At 39.6% G+C, this 19650-nt stretch overlaps 1 long non-coding RNA gene across 1 annotated transcript in view; it reads left to right on the top strand.

Moving 5' to 3' along the window:
- Positions 7299 to 19650, top strand: part of LOC110263328 — a 25588-nt gene continuing 13236 nt past the window's right edge. The window contains exons 1-2 of the long non-coding RNA XR_002348761.1: positions 7299 to 7309; positions 16771 to 16776. This is a non-coding gene — a long non-coding RNA (uncharacterized LOC110263328). The remainder of the gene's footprint in view (positions 7310 to 16770; positions 16777 to 19650) is intronic.

Raw genomic sequence — 19650 nt, 5'->3', positions numbered from 1 at the left:
CTCTTCATCTCAAATCACTGCTCCTATCCTCACCCTTCTATTTGAATTCTCCTTTCTTTTCTCTTCTTCACTCTTATTCACTTTCTTTTCTTCTACTCATACAAGGGAACCTCTATACTGCGGTAAAAAGGATCCCTATTATTATTTTCTGTTCCCTTCTTTTTCATATGAGCAGGAGCAAGGACAAGAACATTCTTGTTGAAGCAGACCCTGAACCTGAAAGGACTCTGAAGAGGAAACTAAGAGAAGCTAAATTACAACAATCCAGAGACAACCTTACAGAAATTTTTGAAAAGGAAGAGGAGATGGCAGCCGAAAATAATAATAATGCAAGGAGGATACTTGGTGACTTTACTGCACCTAATTCCAATTTACATGGAAGAAGCATCTCCATCCCTGCCATTGGAGCAAATAACTTTGAGCTTAAACCTCAATTAGTTTCTCTGATGCAACAAAACTGCAAGTTTCATGGACTTCCATCTGATGATCCCTTTCAGTTCTTAACTGAATTCTTGCAGATCTGTGATACTGTTAAGACTAATGGAGTAGATCTTGAAGTCTACAGGCTCATGCTTTTCCCTTTTGCTGTGAGAGACAGAGCTAGAATATAGTTGGATTCTCAACCTAAAGATAGCCTGAACTCTTGGGATAAGCTGGTCACGGCTTTCTTAGCCAAGTTCTTTCCTCCTCAAAAGCTGAGTAAGCTTAGAGTGGATGTTCAAACCTTCAGACAGAAAGAAGGTGAATCCCTCTATGAAGCTTGGGAGAGATACAAGGAACTGACCAAAAAGTGTTCTTCTGACATTCTTTCAGAATGGACCATCCTGGATATATTCTATGATGGTCTGTTTGAATTAGCCAAGATGTCATTGGATACTTCTGCAGGTGGATCCATTCACCTAAAGAAAATGCCTGCAGAAGCTCAAGAACTCATTGACATGGTTGCAAATAACCAGTTCATGTACACTTCTGAAAGGAATCCTGTGAATAATGGAACGCCTCAAAGGAAGGGAGTTCTTGAAATTGATACTCTGAATGCCATATTGGCTCAGAATAAAATATTGACTCAGCAAGTTAATATGATTTCTCAGAGTCTGAAAGGAATGCAAGCTGCATCCAATAGTACTCAAGAGGCATATTCTGAAGAAGAAGCTCATGATCCTGAAAACCCTGCAATAGCAGAGGTGAATTACATGGGTGAATCTTATGGAAACACCTATAACCCTTCATGGAGAAATCACCTAAATCTCTCATGGAAGGATCAACAAAAGCCTCAACAAGGCTTAATAATGGTGGAAGAAACAGGTTTAGCAATAACAAGCCTTTTCCATCATCCACTCAGCAACAGACAGAGAATTCTGAGCAGAATCCATCTAGCTTAGCAAATTTAGTCTCTGATCTATCTAAGGCCACTGTGAGTTTCATGAATGAAACAAGGTCCTCCATTAGAAATTTGGAAGCACAAGTAGGCCAGCTGAGTAAAAGAATCACTGAAACCCCTCCTAGTACTCTCCCAAGCAATACAGAAGAGAATCCAAAAGGAGAGTGCAAGGCCATTGAATTAATTACCATGGCCGAACCTGTAAGGGAGGTTGAGGACGTGAATCCCAGTGAGGAAGACCTCCTGGGACGTCCAGTGATCAATAAGGAGTTTCTCTCTGAGGAACCAAAGGAATCTGAGGCTCATCTAGAGACCATAGAGATTCCATTAAACCTCCTTACACCCTTCATGAACTCTGATGAGTATTCCTCTTCTGAAGAGAATGAAGATGTTACTGAAGAGCAAGTTGCCAAGTTCCTTGGTGCAATCATGAAGCTGAATGCCAATTTATTTGGTAAAGAGTTTTGGGAAGATGAACCTCCCATGTTCACCAATAAACTAAATGCATTGGATCAACTGAGACTGCCTCAGAAGAAACAGGATCCTGGAAAGTTCCTAATACCTTGTACCATAGGCACCATAACCTTTGAGAAGGCTCTATGTGACCTTGGGTCAGGAATAAACCTCATGCCACTCTCTGTAATGGAGAAACTGGGAATCTTTGAGGTGCAAGCTGCTAAAATCTCATTAGAGATGGCAGACAACTCAAGAAAAGAGGCTTATGGACAAGTAGAGGACGTGTTAGTAAAGGTTGAAGGCCTTTACATCCTTGCTGATTTCATAATCCTGGATACTGGGAAGGATGAGGATGAATCCATCATTCTTGGAAGACCCTTCCTAGCCACAACAAGAGCTGTGATTGATGTAGACAGAGGTGAATTAGTCCTTCAATTGAATGAGGACTCCCTTGTGTTTAAAACTTAAGGTCACCTTTCTGTAAACATGGAAAAGAGGCACAGTAAGCTTCTCTCAAAACAGAGTCAACCAGAGCCCCCACAGTCAAACTCTAAGTTTGGTGTTGAACTCCCGTATCCAAACTCTAAGTTTGGTGTTGAGAGTCTATAAAATTGACCTGATCACCTGTGTGGCTCCATGAGAGCCCACTGTCAAGCTATTGACATTAAAGAAGCGCTTGTTGGGAGGCAACCCAATTTTTATTTATCTAATTTTATTTTTATTTTTATTGTTCTTTCATGTTTTATTAGGTTCATGATCATGTGGAGTCACAAAATAAATAGAAAAATTGAAAACAGAATCAAAAATAGCAGAAGAAAAATCACACCCTGGAGGAAGGACTTATTGGCGTTTAAACGCTAGTAAGGAGCATCTGGCTGGCGTTCAACGCCAGAACAGAGCATGGATCTGGCGCTGAACGCCAGAAACAAGCATAGAACTGGCATTCAATGCCAGAAACATGCTGCATCTAGGCGTTGAACGCCCAGAACAAGCATCAGTTCGGCGTTTAAACGCCAGAATTGCATGCAAAGGCATTTTACATGCCTAATTGGTGCAGGGATGTAAATCCTTGACACCTCAAGATCTGTGGACCTCACAGGATCATCTCAGGATCTGTGGACCCCACAGGATCCCCACCTTCCCTCCTCATAGTCCTAGATTCTTCCACATATTCTTCTTCTTCTATTCTTTCTTCTTTTGCTTGAGGGTGAGCAACATTCTAAGTTTGGTGTGGTAAAAGCATAGCTTTTTTGTTTTTTCATAACCACTGATGGCACCTAAGGCCAGAGAAACCTCTAGAAAGAGGAAAGGGAAGACAAAAGCTTCTACCTCCGAGTCATAGGAGATGGAGAGATTCATCTCAAGGGTCTATAGCTCAGTGGTAGAACATTTGACTGCAAATCAAGAGATCCCTGAGATACCTCAGGGGATACATTTTCCTCCACACAATTATTGGGAGCAACTAAGGATGGAACATCAAGAGCACTCCATCATCCTCCATGAAATTAGAGAAGATCAAAGAGCAATGAGGGAGGAGCAACAAAGACAAGGAAGAGACATAGAAGAGCTCAAGGACATCTGTAACAACCCTGGTTTTCGAGAACGCGAAATCTTTTCTGAAAGTACGGATTTCTCCGGAAGATCAGTAAGGGAAAAAACTTTGATATATCATCAAGTATCTCAATCCTCATTGTCATTATGTCATCTTTAAGTTAGAACCTTTTCCGAGACAAGCTCGATAACGCAGTCACGAAGAACCTGGTTTTTGAACCGTATCGGTTAGAAGTTTTGATTTGGTTTTTTGTAAATAGTCTCAGTTTGACGAACCGAACTCAATTTATGAGAGAAGAGAGATAATAGGATGATATTATCATTATATTAGTATTAGAAGCTTCTTGAATAATATTATAAGGTTACCTGGTCAGTTTTAGTTAAAAATAGAAAATCGGTTTAACCGGGTTTACGGTTTACTGGTGCAGCTTAGCACCAACACTCTCTGATGAATTTAGCAATGCTAAGGCCTCATTATACATGTAATATTCTCATAATAAATATGTTACTAGTGTCATTTATGCTAGTAGCTTAGAAAATAATTTTTAGAGATGTTTTTACGAGTGTTCCGATACACCTAGTTTTAGTAGTTGTACACCAGAGATATTTTAATATTATTTTAATCCATCTCCAAGCCAACCAATCACAACTCACCTTACACCCCCAAGACATCCAAGGCTGTATCATTTCATCATTTTGGCCGAAAATAACAAGAGAGAAAAGAGAGAAAACTTCATGAACACTTAATCTTCAAAGCTTGATTTCTTCTGAACCAAAACTCAAATCAAAACTCCGATTTCACCGGGATTTTAGTGGCTGCTAATTTGTTATGAATTATGGTAAAAACCGGTTGCTGAAAAGACTGATAAACGGGTAAAAACAGAGAAAGAATCTGAAGAATTTACGAAGAACACGAAGAACACTTTGAGTGTGATGAAGAACATTGTAGAACACCTTTTAGATCTTAAAAAGGGCAAGGTTGTAATTATTTTGGTGTTTGAGGGGTTATTCGGTAATTTCTGAAAGTTAGGGCGGTAAAAGTAGAAATATTAAAAGTTACGGGTGGTAAAAAGTGAATTTTAAAGGTGATGCATTTGCATCTTTGCTATATTAGCTAGTTAGTTTAAGTAGTTTTAGCTTAATTTCATTCATTTTCATCAAAATAAACAAGCAGTTATATGAACTTTCTCTCCATGCATTCATGAACCAAGAATTAGGTGGAACTTGGCCATATTGATGCAAATAATTCAAGAAGTTTACAAATGAATGAGTATGAATGAATCTCTTGAAATTGATTGCATGGAATGGCAATACTTTGAGACAATTTCTTGGGTTAATGATAGGTAATGAAGCAAGAAGGCAAGGAAGCAAGAATTAGAGCAAGAAAGATTGGGGGCATAGCAAACAGGGCAAGGAGGAAGGGACTTGGGCGTTGCTAACGCCAGGAACAAGGGTGTGCTCCTAGGCAACGCCAGGGACAAAGGAAGCAACCCTGGGAAGTGATCATGCACGTTGCCAACTCCAGGAAGAGCTGGAGTGTTTGCCAACAACGCCCAACAATGGAAGACAGCCCTGGCTCTCTCCTAAGCACGTTACCAACGCCACCAACAAGGGCGTGTTTGGTGACAACGCCAGCAACAAGAAGGCTTGGGTAGGAAGGGTGTGAAGCACGTTGCCAACGCCAAATTCTGAAGGTGTGTTCCTTGGCAACACAGCAAGCAACCTTGGGGAGCTAGTCCAAATCCTCGAGCACGTTGCCAGCCTAGAGATGAGGGGTGTGTTTGAGGACAATGCAGGCAAACAACGCTGAATAGAAGACTTGGCCCAGGAAAGGGAGATGCACATTGCCAACGCCAAGTTCTGAAGGCGTGTTCCTTGGCAACGTAGCAAGCAAAGCTTGGTGCCATAGGGAAGGCTCGAGCACGTTGTTGGGCTGGGAGAGCATGGGCGTGTTCCAAGGCAACGCCAAGTAAGGAAGCAGCCCTGGAGAAGCCAACACGTTGCCAACTTGGAAGAAAGGGGGCGTGTTCAGCAACAACTCCAGCGAACTTGGCAGCCTGACCTTGCCTCTTTCAAGGATGCATAACTTGAGCTACAAAGCTCCAAAGACGGTGATTCCAGTGGCATTGGAAAGTAGACATCAAGAGCTTTCCAACCATATATCATAGTATGGGGTTAGCATTCATTTGAAGCTTCAAAATCAAGCTTCATTTGGAGCCTCAGAAAGGAGCACGTTGCCAACATGGGTTCCATTGACGTGTTCATTGGCAACACAGCAAACTTGGAGCTAGGAGGCAGCCACGAGCACGTTGCCAACTCAAGAAAGCGTTGGCGTGTTTGGCAACAATGCCAGGAAGCTTTGGATGGTGAATAATGGAGGTAGCACGTTGTTAACTTGGAAATACAAAGGAGTGTTTGCCAAAAACGCTGGTGAGCTGGACAGCCTGACCTTACCTCCTTCAATGGAGTATATCTTGAGCTACAAAGCTCCAAATGAGGTAATTCCAACGGCATTTGAAAGTAGACATCCAGAGATTTCCAACCATATATCATAGTATGGGATTAGCATTCATTTGAAGCTTCAAAGGCTGGCTTCATTTAGAGCTTCAGAATCTGAGCACGTTGGCAACGCTGGAAACAATGGCGTTTTCACCAAAAACGTGTGCGATTTTGGCAGCCTGACCCTGTCTCCTTCAAACGAGCATAACTTGAGTTATAGAGATCCAAATTGAGTGCTTCTAGTTGCGTTAGAAAGCTGACATTCATCGCTTTCCAACCATATATAATAGTTTATAGTGAAGCATGAAATAAAATCTCGAATCAGAGTCATCTTTAGGCCCCAAAAACAAGAAAATGAGGTTGAAATTCAATGAAGCATGAATGAGCCTTGGAAGGAAGCAACGAGCACGTTGCCAACGTGCCAACAAGGGGGCGTGTTTGAGGACAATGCCAGCCCCATGATTCAGCCTTGGGAGGCTTGGCACGTTGCCAACTTGGGAAGAGAGGGGCGTGTTCAGTAACAACTTCAACAAACTTGGCAGCCTAACCTTACCTTCTTTGAGGAAGCATAACTTGAGCTAGAAAAATCCAATTGAGATGATTCCAAGTGCATTAGAAAGAAGACACTCTGAGCTTTCCAATGATGTATGATAGTCCATATTAAAGTAGAGGATTGATACTCAAATTCTGGGCAACATTAAGCATGAAAGTAGGGTCAAGAAGAAGAGAACCAAGTTGTTAGCAACAACTTGGGCTAACAACGCCCAGCACCAACCCACCAGCCCAGGACAATCATAAGCACGTTGCCAACATGCTACAACACTGGCGTGTTTGCCAGTAACGCCCCTCAATGGGCCAGAATTGATGACAACTTGCTCTGCTTCCTCTGTTCCTCACAAAGGCCAGCAACTTCTTCCATTGAGCCAGGAATTCAACAAAGAGAAAGCCCACATTGCTAGCCCAAATTAAAGATCTCTGAAGGAGTTTTAGGAGTAGTATAAATAGAGAAAAGTTTGATACTTAGAGGGACTTTTACTTTTTACTTTTTGCTTTGGAACTTATTTTTAGACTTTTGGACACTTAGACATTTTCTCACCGGTTTTCTATTTTGTTTTTTCTTGCAACTTTAAATTACAGTTTTAAGAACTTCTTATTCTTCATTCTTCTCTACACTTAGTTTAATTTTCATCTTTGAAATTATTGTGGAAATTGGAGCTATGATTCACTAAACCCCATTTTCATTAGGGGGAGGAGCTCTGCTCATTTGAATGAGTTGATAACTTTTCTTTTCTTTCTCAATTCAAGTGGTTCATCTAAAAGGAAACTCTTGTTCCTCACAGATTCAATCACCATCGAGAGAGGGATTAATCTATATGAATTATGTAGTGAATTTGAGAAAGGAGCTACATAATTCAGTTTAGAGTTCATCCTTTCATGATTTCCTTGATCAATATACTTTTGTTGGTATGTGAGATGTAACCTCCCTTAGTTGAGATTCTGGAAGTTGTGTGGCTTGGATTAGGAATTAAACTTCATCTCTTCTCATGAACAATTAGATCACGAGAGTGGCAATTGGTTGTGTTGAGAGAAATTGAGTTACCAAGAGATTGGGACTCAATTACCCACAAATTGCCATGGATCTATACCCATGATTGAGAAGAAATTGATCAACATCAATTCATGAAAATTTGCATCTCCGATCCTTAATGATCCTTTCCATCATTAATTCTCATTTCTTTTGTTCTTTAGTTATTTTGAATAACCATTACCCAATCCCCTTTTATCTTCTTGCAATTTATCATTCTTGCCATTTACATTCTGTTTATCCAATTCTTGCAATTTACTATTCTGTTCTTTATAATTCTGCAATCTTTACTTTCTTGCAAGTTATCTTTAATGTCATTTAAGTTTCTTACATTTTAAGTTTCAGTTATTTAATTTCATTGTTCTTCTTTATTCTAGTTCTTTAAATTCTTTGTTATTTAACTTTCCGCAATTACATTCAAAAATCAAATCTCATGAATCCAAAACCATGTTTGCTTGACTAAATCTACCATGTAACTAAAGTTGCTTAATCTACCAATCTCCGTGGGATCGACCTCACTCTTAGTGAGTTTTATTACTTGATACGACCCGGTATACTTGCCGGTAATTACGTGAAATCAAATTTTTACGTATCAAGTTTTTGGGGTCGTTGCCGGGGATTGAATTAGATTGACAATGATTAAGTTAAGTGAAGATCTAGATCTAGCACTTTTTATTTTTGTTCTTTAAATTTTAACTAACACACTAACTGTTTGAATTTTCGCTTAAGCCAACTAACATTTCACTTCAGCCATGGATTGAAGTGTTATTGCCTTTCTGGTGTTGTGTGATTCTTATGCTTTGGTTGCATGTCAGGTACAAGGAGAATTATACCCACTTTTTGTGAACAAGACGAAAGAACCCTCAGAAGATTAAGAAGAGCTGAAAGAGGGAAAAACATTGTTGGAGAAGAGGATTCAGACGGAGAAGACCAAGTCATGGAGGGCAATTCACATAACCATGTTGAGGGAGTTGCCAACAATAATAACCCAGAGGGAGTTGCCAACAATAACAACCCACCTCAAAGGAGAGTTCTAGCTTCTTACACTCTCCCAAATCCAAGACACTGTGGGAGCAGTATACTCGCTCCTAATATTCATGCAAATAACTTTGAATTGAAGCCTCAGCTCATCACTCTCGTGCAAAACAATTGTTCCTATGGAGGAGGCCCCCTTGAGGACCCAAATCAACACCTATCTGTCTTCCTAAGAATTTGTGAAACTGTCAAGACAAATGGTGTGCATCCAGATGTTTACAAGCTGCTATTATTCCCATTTTCTTTGAGGGATAAGGCATTTCAATGGCTGGAGACATTCCCCAAAGAAAGTATCAACACTTGGGATGATCTGGTGAATAAATTCCTATCCAAGTTCTATCCGCCTCAGAGGATCATCAGGTTAAAAATGGAGGTGCAAACATTCACTCAAATTTATGGGGAATCATTGTATGAAGCATTGGAAAGATACAAAGCCCTGATTAGAAAATGTCCACCTGAGATGTTCAGTGAATGGGATAAACTTCAAAATTTCTATGAAGGGTTGATTGAAAAATCTCAAGAGTCCTTGGATTTCTCTGCAGGAGGCTCACTACAATTGATGAATACAGCCGAAGAAGCTCAGAATCTCATAGACATGGTGACAAATAACCAATACCTCTTTGCTCATCAGAGGCAACGCCAACCTATTCAAAAGAAGGGCGTGTTGGAACTAGAAGGAGTGGATACAATCTTGGCACAAAACAAGTTGATGCACCAACAAATCCAGCAACAAATAGAAATGATGGCTAAGAGAATAGATGGCCTCCAACTAGCTCCAGTGAGCAGAACAAATCAAGCTTCAATTGAATGGGGTCAAAATGAAGCAGGCAATGTTGAGCAGCAACAAGAACAAGTTCAACACATGCAAAATACCTCAAGTTCATTTCAAAATGACTTCCATGGTGACACATACAACTCATCCTGGAGGAACCACCCCAACCTGAGATGGGGTGATAATCAAAACCAATGGCAGAAAAATAACAACTCCAACCATTCCCGCAACACACACAACCAAAATCATTCATCTAACAACACTAACCAATACAAAAAACCACAAAACACATATCAATCACCCCACAACAATTCACAAATTCACCAAAATAACTTCTCCACACCACCATTCAACTCACAAAATGCCCACCTCAATGCTCCAAACAACTTCCAGCCACAACAATCATACCCTACCATACCACCCATTGACCATCATGAAACCAGGATTTCAAGTCTTGAAGCAGCCTTGCAAGCCCTTACCCAAAACACACAGTCACTTGCCCAGACCACTCAAGGTTTAGCCAAGGGGCAAGAGATTTTGCTCAAAGGACAAGAGAGACATGAAGCCATCATGAAAAACCTTGAACGACAAGTGGGACAATTGGCCAAACAAGCTGAACGGCCAACCAATATTCTCCCAAGTGATACAATCTCCAATCCAAAGGACACAGGAAAAGCCATAAAGTGGGAGGAGTGTAAAGCAATCACCCTGAGAAGTGGTAAGAAGGTGGAGATAGAAGCCATCACTCAGGAAGAGCACAACAAAGAAGGCTTGAAAGAAGAGGTGAAGGAGCAAAAGCAGGAGCAAGAAACCTCTACATAAAGTGATAAGTCAACTAAGAAAGAGGCAGTGAGAGCATATCAACCAATGCTACCATATCCTCAAAGATTTAAGGGAGAGAACAAAGAGAAGCAATACTCCAAATTTCTGAAGATATTCAAGACACTGCACATCAACATCCCCTTCATAAAAGCACTTGAACAAATGTCATTGTATGCAAAGTTCATGAAGGAATTGTTAACAAAGAAAAGATCCTTGAAGGAGGGACAAATAGTTGTAATGACCACGGAGTGTAGTGCCATCATCCAGAAAGGATTACCAAGGAAGAGGAAGGACTCAGGGAGCTTTCATATCCCCTGCACCATAGGCAACATGACAATTGAGAAAGCATTTTGTGATCTTATTGCAAGCATCAACTTAATGCCTCTATCCCTGATGGGGAAGCTTCAGATTCATGAATTGAGACCCACAAAAATAGCCCTTCAAATGGCAGACAAATCCATTCAGCAAGCACTTGGTGTTGTGGATAATGTATTGGTAAAGGTGGACAAATTTTTTCTCCCAGCTGACTTCGTCATCCTAGACATAGAGGAAGATGACAACACTCCCATTATCCTAGGAAGACCCTTCTTAGCTACTGCCAGGGCATTGATAGATGTTGAAAAAGGAGAATTGATGCTAAGGGTGCATGAAGAGCATATAGTGTTCCATGTCTTCAAGAATTTGCAAGATTCTACCCAAGAGGAGGAGTGTATGAAGATTGATTCCATAAATCCAAACTTGAAAGAAGCACCTGATGAAACACTTCCAATGCACCTAAGCTCATGCTGGAAAAGAAAGGAAGAGGTAGAAGTGGTGCAAAAAGCTCAAAGAATAGAGGAGAAGCTACAACTAAAGCCTGCATTTGAGATTCTCAGCAAAGACATTCCAAAAATTGAGACTTCGAAATCTGAACTACCTCCTGAAAAAGAAAAGAGCCCCAAGAAGAAAGTGCCAAGAGGATGGAGAATCAAGAAAATCCCCACTGAAGGTTTCTCACCAGGGGATAAAGTGATGCTAACTTACCAACCAATGGAAACATCTCCACACTTTTCTGGATATCACACAGTGAACAAAATCCTATCACTTGAACATGTGGAAATCATCAAGAAGGATACTGGAAGGAAGCTCACGGTGAGAGGGGAAGGATTAAGGCACTATGATCATCATCCTCCCTAAAGAGGGACAACCGTCAAGATAATGACGATAAAAGAGCGCTTGTTGGGAGGCAACCCAACCTTAGGTAACTATTTTCTATACTCTTCTCAGAATAAATGGTTAGTTCAACTTCTATGTATTGCAAGGAATTAAGTTTGGTGTTCCACACCAATGTGATTGTATCAACAAAAAAAAAATTTAAGGGTGAATGCATGGTACTAAGTTTGGTGTTCCACCAACATTCATGAAAAACAAAGTAACCCTTGAGACAATTATGAATAATCACAAATCCCAAACAATCATAGAAATTGACTAAGCCTGCAATTTCATTTGTTTACCTTTTAGTCCTGCATTTTATTTACTCATAGACTTAAAGCACATGATGTAGTATGCATGCATGAAAGAAGCATTCTGTGTTAGCATATAGAAGTAGGCAAGGAACTAAGTTTGGTGTTCCCACACCAACTTAAGTTCAAGAACTCACAAGCATAACTGCATGCTAACCATCTCTCAAGTGCTTGGGGACAAGCAACTTTCAAAGTTTATTGTAGGCAGTCACTTCAATCTTGGGAAGGATTAAGCATCATCAACCAAAGAGACAAAGAGGGATGTAAAGACCAACAATGATGATGATAAGGAGTAAAGCAAGTAAACTCCAAAAGGTTGTATTGTTAAGTGATTGTCTTTTATTTAAAACTGTTATGATTGAAAGTAATACTGCACCCCTGCTTGTCTGCTTAGCATAATCTCTTTAAAAGTTCAATAACTAAGATGCTAAATACATCCTAACACCATACACTTGAAAATCTGCTTACACTCAAGATCCATAAATTGCAAACAGAGAACAATTCTTTGAAAAGAATGATTGAGGAGTCAAAAATTTGTTTTGAGGCAAGCAAAAGATTAAGAGAAGTGGTGGTTCTAGTTGTATGATTGTGTATTGAGGTTGCATATTTGTGAAAACCTGCATGGGAGCTCATAAGCAGGAAATAGAGTTCAAAGAAGTATTGTGGAGATTCTCAAATATCTTTTGATCTAAGAAGCAGCAAAAAAAAAAAAAGAAAAAAAAAAGAAGAGAGAGAACATGGCAAAAGGCTCTGAGCATCAATTACTAGGAAGAAAAAGAAATAAATAAGAACTCAAAGAGTTATTATCCTAGTTAAATGCTTGTGGTAGAATTGTGTCAAAGAGAGAGGCTTGAGCAAGTAAATCCTAAGGGGTGCTTCAACACCTAATACCTTAAAACCAACTGGTTTGGGAGTGTTGATTGAAAGCTTATCTAAAGAGCCGCTTTGAGACATGACACTTAGAATCAAGGCCAAGACACAAAAACTATAAGACTGCTTCAAGGTGATTACCTATAGAGAGATTTCCATGATATCATTTGAATGAAAATCCTAAGATCTAAGACTTCCAAAATGTAGGGACTAATAAGCACTGGAATCCTTGCATGAGCATATAATTCAGAATTCACCCCACTATCACTTAATCACTTCACTCACCAAGGCATTACAAGCTATCCCTCAACTTGTTCCAATTAAAAGAAACCTTTGTCCATAGTTCTTTTCTTGCTTGAGGACAAGCAAGGTTTAAGTTTGGTGTTGTGATGCATTTGCATCTTTGCTATATTAGCTAGTTAGTTTAAGTAGTTTTAGCTTAATTTCATGCATTTTCATCAAAATAAACAAGCAGTTATATGAACTTTCTCTCCATGCATTCATGAACTAAGAATTAGGTGGAACTTGGCCATATTGATGCAAATAATTCAAGAAGTTTACAAATGAATGAGTATGAATGAATCTCTTGAAATTGATTGCATGGAATGGCAATACTTTGAGACAATTTCTTGGGTTAATGATAGGTAATGAAGCAAGAAGACAAGGAAGCAAGAATTGGAGCAAGAAAGATTGGGGGCATAGCAAACAGGGCAAGGAGGAAGGGACTTGGGCGTCGCTAACGCCAGGAACAAGGGCGTGCTCCTAGGCAACGCCAGGGACAAAGGAAGCAACCCTGGGAAGTGATCATGCACGTTGCCAACTCCAGGAAGAGCTGGAGTGTTTGCCAACAGTGCCCAACAATGGAAGACAGCCCTGGCTCTCTCCTAAGCACGTTACCAACGCCACCAACAAGGGCGTGTTTGGTGACAACGCCAGCAACAAGAAGGCTTGGGTAGGAAGGGTGTGAAGCACGTTGCCAACGCCAAATTCTGAAGGTGTGTTCCTTGGCAACGCAGCAAGCAACCTTGGGTAGATAGTCCAAAGCCTCGAGCACGTTGCCAGCCTAGAGATGAGGGTGTGTTTGAGGACAACGCAGGCAAACAACGCTGAATAGAAGACTTGGCCCAGGAAAGGGAGATGCACATTGCCAACGCCAAGTTCTGAAGGCGTGTTCCTTGGCAACGTAGCAAGCAAAGCTTGGTGCCATAGGGAAGGCTCGAGCACGTTGTTGGGTTGGGAGAGCATGGGTGTGTTCCAAGGCAATGCCAAGCAAGGAAGCAGCCCTGGAGAAGCCAGCACATTGACAACTTGGAAGAAAGGGGACGTGTTCAGCAACAACTCCAGCGAACTTGGCAGCCTGACCTTGCCTCTTTCAAGGATGCATAACTTGAGCTACAAAGCTCCAAAGAAGGTGATTCCAGTGGCATTGGAAATTAGACATCAAGAGCTTTCCAACCATATATCATAGTATGGGGTTAGCATTAATTTGAAGCTTCAAAAGCTGGCTTCATTTGAAGCCTCAGAAAGGAGCACGTTGCCAACATGGGTTCCATTGACGTGTTCATTGGCAACGCAGCAAACTTGGAGCTAGGAGGCAGCCACGAGCACGTTGCCAACTCAAGAAAGCATTGGCGTGTTTGGCAACAACGCCAGGAAGCTTTGGATGGTGAAGAATGGAGGTAGCACATTGCTAACTTGGAAATACAAAGGAGTGTTTGCCAAAAACGCTGGTGAGCTGGACAGCCTGACCTTACCTTCTTCAATGGAGTATATCTTGAGCTACAAAGCTCCAAATGAGGTGATTCCAACGGCATTTGAAAGTAGACATCCAGATATTTCCAACCATATATCATAGTATGGGATTGGCATTCATTTGAAGCTTCAAAAGTTAGCTTCATTTAGAGCTTCAGAATCTGAGCACGTTGGCAACGCTGGAAACAAGGGCGTTTTCACCAAAAACGGGTGCGATTTTGGCAGCCTGACCCTGTCTCCTTCAAACGAGCATAACTTGAGTTATAGAGATCCAAATTGAGTGCTTCCAGTTGTGTTGGAAAGCTGACATTCAGAGCTTTCCAACCATATACAATAGCTTATAGTGAAGCATGAAATAGAAGCTCGAATCAGATTCATCTTTAGGCCCCAAAAACAAGAAAATGAGGTTGAAATTCAAGGAAGCATGAATGAGCCTTGGAAGGAAGCAACGAGCACGTTGCCAATGTGCCAACAAGGGGGCGTGTTTGAGGACAACGCCAGCCCATGATTCAGCCTTGGGAGACTTGGCACGTTGCCAACTTGGGAAGAGAGGGGCGTGTTCAGCAACAACTTCAACAAACTTGGCAGCCTAACCTTACCTTCTTTGAGGAAGCATAACTTGAGCTAGAAAAATCCAATTAAGATGATTCCAAGTGCATTAGAAAGAAGATACTCTGAGCTTTCCAATGATGTATGATAGTCCATATTAAAGCAGAGGATTGATACTCAAATTCTGGGCAACATTAAGCATGAAAGTAGGGTCAAGAAGAAGAGAACCAAGTTGTTAGCAACAACTTGGGCTAACAACGCCCAGCACCAAGCCACCATCCCAGCACAATCATAAGCACATTGCCAACGTGCTACAACACTAGCGTGTTTGCCAGTAACGCCCCTCAATGGGCCAGAATTGATGACAACTTGCTCTGCTTCCTCTGTTCCTCACAAAGGCCAGCAACTTCTTCCATTGAGCCAGGAATTCAACAAAGAGAAAGCCCACATTGCTAGCCCAAATTAAAGATCTCTGAAGGAGTTTTAGGAGTAGTATAAATAGAGAAAAGTTTGATACTTAGAGGGACTTTTACTTTTTACTTTTTGCTTTGGAACTTATTTTTAGACTTTTGGACACTTAGACATTTTCTCACCGGTTTTCTATTTTGTTTTTTCTTGCAACTTTGAATTACAGTTTTAAGAACTTCTTATTCTTCATTCTTCTCTACACTTAGTTTAATTTTCATCTTTGAAATTATTGTGGAAATTGGAGCTATGATTCACTAAACCCCATTTTCATTAGGGGGGGGAGCTCTGCTCATTTGAATGAGTTGATAACTTTTCTTTTCTTTCTCAATTCAAGTGGTTCATCTAAAAGGAAACTCTTGTTCCTCACAGATTCAATCACCATCGAGAGAGGGATTAATCTATATGAATTATGTAGTGAATTTGAGAAAGGAGCTACATAATTTAGTTTACAGTTCATCCTTTCATGATTTCCTTGATCAATATACTTTGGTTGGTATGTGAGATGTAACCTCCCTTAGTTGAGATTCTGGAAGTTGTGTGGCTTGGATTAGGAATTGAACTTCATCTCTTCTCATGAATAATTAGATCACGAGAGTGGCAATTGGTTGTGTTGAGAGAAATTGAGTTACCAAGAGATTGGGACTCAATTACCCACAAATTGCCATGGATCTATACCCATGATTGAGAAGAAATTGATCAACATCAATTCATGAGAATTTGCATCTCCGATCCTTAATGATCCTTTCCATCATTAATTCTCATTTCTTTTGTTCTTTAGTTATTTTGAATAACCATTACCCAATCCCCTTTTATCTTCTTGCAATTTATCATTCTTGCCATTTACATTCTGTTTATCCAATTCTTGCAATTTACTATTCTGTTCTTTATAATTCTGCAATCTTTACTTTCTTGCAAGCTATCTTTAATGTCATTTAAGTTTCTTACATTTTAAGTTTCAGTTATTTACTTTCATTGTTCTTCTTTATTCTAGTTCTTTAAATTCTTTGTTATTTAACTTTCCGCAATTACATTCAAAAATCAAATCTCATGAATCCAAAACCATGTTTGCTTGACTAAATCTACCATGTAACTAAAGTTGCTTAATCTACCAATCTTCGTGGGATCGACCTCACTCTTAGTGAGTTATATTACTTGATACGACCCGGTATACTTGCCGGTAATTACGTGAAATCAAATTTTTACGTATCAAAAGGTTAGAAGTAAAAGTAAGTTAATTTTCGAAAATTTAATGATAAAATAATAAAAAACAATAAAATATTAAATAATAATATTTAATTAAAAATAATATTTTAATAAAAATAATAAAATAATGTAGAAAAGGCAGTTTTCTGTAAAAGCTTTAGAAAGACAAATTTAAGCACAGAATCTCATAATTACTTTCATAAAAGACTTAGGGAGTGGTAAAAACATATTAGTGAGGCAAAGATAAATAAAAGATAAAAAGTTGAAGAAAAGATAAAAATCGAAGAAAAAGTCTGTAAAGTTTTAATGACAGAAAAACAGACAGAGACTAGTGAACGAACTATGGCAACATAGTTAGTCTTGGAATTGCGAATAGGGTTAGGTATTATATGAAAAGTTAAACTGTTTCAGTATAGACTTAATGAACCTATACTTGGGACAGACTAACTATTCATACCGAAATTTACATAAGCTTTAAATACATACGTTAAACAGAAAAATCAGAGCATAGTAGAGAAACACAGAGAACAGAGTAACCAGAGCAGAGTAAAGGGATACAGAGAAAAGAGTAATCAGAACAAAGTAAAAAGACAAAGAGAAAAGAATAATGTGATAAAGAGATATGGTTTGAATTAAGATGTTGTAAAAGTGAAAGATGTAAAGTTTCTACAGTATAATTGAACAGAGAAAGAAAGAGGTACTGCATAAGAATGTGAAAATGATGATGAATAATGTGAAATTGATGATGAATGATGATAATGAGAATGATTATGTGATGATTTGTTGCTTGAGGCAACCAAGAGATATTTATTTGTTGCTTGAGGCAACCCAAGAGATGTGTTTATTCATTTGTTGTGTTAAGACAACTCCAAATATACTTGTATGATCATCTGCTGCAGTGAGGTAGTCAGATAGATAACGGTGTGACCACTGAGAACGCTTTCCTACGGTACAGATCCATATTTTATTTCTGTAAGGCAGAGGAGTTATTTCCTGCTACAGAAGTACCGTGACCACCTGTTCCATTTCTGTAGTGGCAGAGGGGTTATTTCCTGTATACAGAAGGTGTGTCGGTGTACATCCCTGCAGTGGCAGATGTGTTATTTCCTGCGTGCAGTAGACCCTGTGGTGGCAGAGGGGTTATTTCCTGTACACAGGGGTATAGCCAATAGGAAAGCTTTATCCAGACAGAGGTTGCTGGATAACGTCGAGAGCGGGTTAGTAACCGACAGATAAGCTCATTACCTGCACTAGGGCTAGACATGCATCATACTTGGTTGCGCATTTCCTTTGTTATGTTTGTGGTATGAATGTATGCTTTCCTTGTTTGTATTCCATTCTCTGCGCTTGTGATATTTTCTTGTATTTTTCTGTTTGTGTTCTGCTATCTGTTTTCTCTATCTTCTCTACTTATCTGTGTTTTCTAATTACTGCTTCCTTGTATTCTGCTAATAGTCTGCTAAACAACATAGAATTAATGAACATAACTAATAACCTCGACCCTACTAAGAACTCCCCAGTTCTTACCCCTTCTCTCTCCCCCTTCCCCCTTCAGATGGAAGTAAGAGTACCTTACCATAGTTCGCTGATGACCGTTCGCAAGAAGAGGATTCTGCTCTAGATAGTCTTCTGAGTCTAGGGTGAATATTATTCTCTGATTATATGTAAATACTGTGAGATCAGCCAACGTCTGCACCCCTTCGTATGCGCACTTTAACCTAAATCCTGTGTACGAGATTCCTATTTTGTGGATACTTCATGAGGTACCAGAGAGACGTCCTGTGGAAAAGTCTGATCGTGCAGAGGAGTAGCAGATAATGTTCTATCTTTTGATAACGTTCCACCTGACTTGAGTTGTGAAGACTTAGAACGTACTTTTCCTCGCTTTAGTAGTTTAGAGGGACTAGGTGAGTATAGAGTCTAGGGTAGCCTAGGTGCCAGCTTAGGGACCTCTTGAACAGGTCAGGACCTGGGATGTTGTATGTATATATATGTATATAGATATTATTTAGCTATATCTAGGAGTATTCTAACTAACAGTCTATATTCTAATAAAGGCTGAATCACCGAATGTTGTCAATTACTTGTGATGCATTTATGTGTGCTTGTTTATAACTATTTTATCTGTTATTATTTGTGAATTGATTATAAATGATTCTGTTTATTAGTCTAAATATTTTCAAAAAAAAAGTACCTCACTAACTAACTACGCTTCTAACAACGAATCAGGCTCATATAATAAATAATAGATAATAATTAGGATGACAAATTGGTAGTACTCAGTTTCTGGTATATCCTAGGCGTACTGAAAATTGGGTCGTTACAATTTGGTATCAGAGCAGTTCGTTCCCAGTAGAGCCTGGGGAGTGGACTGACTATGCTTCATTGCATACTCTGCTTGTGTGTCTCACGCCATTAGGGTATCTTTAAGATACATTTGGCATGAATGTCTATGAGTGCTCATTTTGGGAATGTTCGTGCTTTACATGAAATATTAAGACTGATCACCTTAATGTTGATTGTTTGGTGCAGATAGGACCTTAATGACTGCGAATAGACATAGTTTAATCGAGTTCCGAATGACGAATCGATGCGAGGCACAGCTATCCTCATAGCTGTTATGATCTCCATGGTTATGTTTATGTTATATTTGGATGCTGTAAGGAACGAACACTTATTTTACTTGTGAGGAATCTGGACACACAGCTAGGATGTATCCAATAAAGTTTTTTCGGAATCTAGTGCAAACCCAGCAACAAGGTCGAGTGTTTTCCATGACTGCTGATGATGCTATGCAATCAGACGCCCTGATCCAAGGTCAGTGTATTGTCAAAGATCGATTTCTAACTGTACTGTATGACTCGGGTGCATCGCATTCCTTTGTTTCTTTAACTGTTGCTCGTGAGTTGGGATTAGATTTCTCTGAGTTGAACTTTGATCTGATTGTCCATACACCTGCATCCCAAAATGCTTTGACTAGTTTAGTGTGCCTGCAAGTACCATTCACCATTAGGAACAGGACTTCCATACATGATTTAATCTATTTGCCTCCATGTGGTCTAGAAGTTATTCTAGGGCTAGATTGGTTATCTAAATATCATGTTTTCCATAATTGCTTTGAAAGAATTGCTGTTATTCCATCTGATTGTCCACATACTAAACCATTTCTATCTCATATCTTATATCTGAATTCTGTAAGAGTTAC

Source organism: Arachis ipaensis, chromosome B06 (assembly GCF_000816755.2).
Source record: "Arachis ipaensis cultivar K30076 chromosome B06, Araip1.1, whole genome shotgun sequence".
In the NCBI taxonomy this organism is placed as follows: Eukaryota; Viridiplantae; Streptophyta; class Magnoliopsida; order Fabales; family Fabaceae; genus Arachis; species Arachis ipaensis.
The sequence above is the reverse complement of the archived record's forward strand: the minus strand, read 5'-3'. Positions and strand labels throughout refer to the sequence as shown.